Below are 1,076 nucleotides of genomic sequence, written 5' to 3' on the forward strand. Positions count from 1 at the left end.
TCACATCAAAACAAGAGAAAAAGTTCATATAGACCTGGGAGAAAAGTGTATAGTTTCACAAATAGAGCTGTGCAAAATCGTGGAAAAATTAAACTTAACAGCCGCTATTTCGAATTCGAAAGACCGTGGAGTGGTGTTTCATAACAGTCTAAAGGAAGTTATGTATACGCAATTCAAAATATTATTTCATCAATGTGCAAAGGATTCTCTACAGAGTATAATTCCCAAACATGTGGTCAACAGTATTCTCAGATATGCTCTAATTTCAAGCTATCCATCAAGGTGAAATATTAGCCATCCCCGTATCTCACAAAGTGTTGCTCAATTTTGTACTCTGATTGCACAAAACCTCTGAAGTAGATGGGAAATACATCGAGGATGTTGTGTTGAAAAAACAAAACACTTGCTATGCATTGTAATGACTATCATTCGAACTGTCCATGCAGTTTTGTCTCTGTACAATACAATTTCAGTCTTCGTAGGTAGGTTTTGGGCCACATACTAACACCAATATTATCGCAATATATTAAATTCTCGAAACGAAAATGTCGTCTTTTGTTCCAATGTAACATGACTAACAGTGGGAATCTGTGAAGCGAAACGACAAGAAAGTTTCACCATCACGTTCCAGTCGTTTATCTTCTACTTGAATGTTTTCACGCTCATCACTACCATAACGTCTGCCTTACACTAAAGAGAAGAGGTTTCCTTCAAAGGAAAGGCGAGTACATACAAGCATCGGTGGTTCAGTGGTAGAATGCTCGCCTGCCACGCGGGCGGCCCGGGTTCGATTCCCGGCCGATGCACATTTTATTACTTCATTTCACAATGACATATACAAACAGCCAATATACAATAATACAGTGCAGCAAATAGGTAACGAGACCGGGTCTAAAATTAAAAAAAAAATAAATAAATAAATATTAAGTGAAATACTTCACCTAATTTTATTCAAAATAAGAATATATTTCATCCATATGCAGCTTCGCACGATCCAGTAAATGACAAAATGATTTCTGAAAGTTCTGTACTGTTATGATGTTTAAGATGCTCGTTGCTGTCTTCTGGATGATGGA

The 1,076-nt window shown here is 37.1% G+C and overlaps 1 non-coding gene across 1 annotated transcript; it reads left to right on the plus strand.

Moving 5' to 3' along the window:
- The first annotated feature begins 735 nt into the window (after positions 1 to 735).
- TRNAG-GCC (transfer RNA glycine (anticodon GCC)) lies at positions 736 to 806 on the plus strand. The gene has a single exon. It is a non-coding gene; the product is annotated as a tRNA-Gly (tRNA).
- The last annotated feature ends 270 nt before the right edge of the window (positions 807 to 1,076 follow it).

The sequence above is a fragment of the Thermobia domestica genome, chromosome 14 (genome assembly GCF_964235325.1).
Source record: "Thermobia domestica chromosome 14, izTheDome1.hap1.1, whole genome shotgun sequence".
NCBI classification, from domain to species: Eukaryota; Metazoa; Arthropoda; class Insecta; order Zygentoma; family Lepismatidae; genus Thermobia; species Thermobia domestica.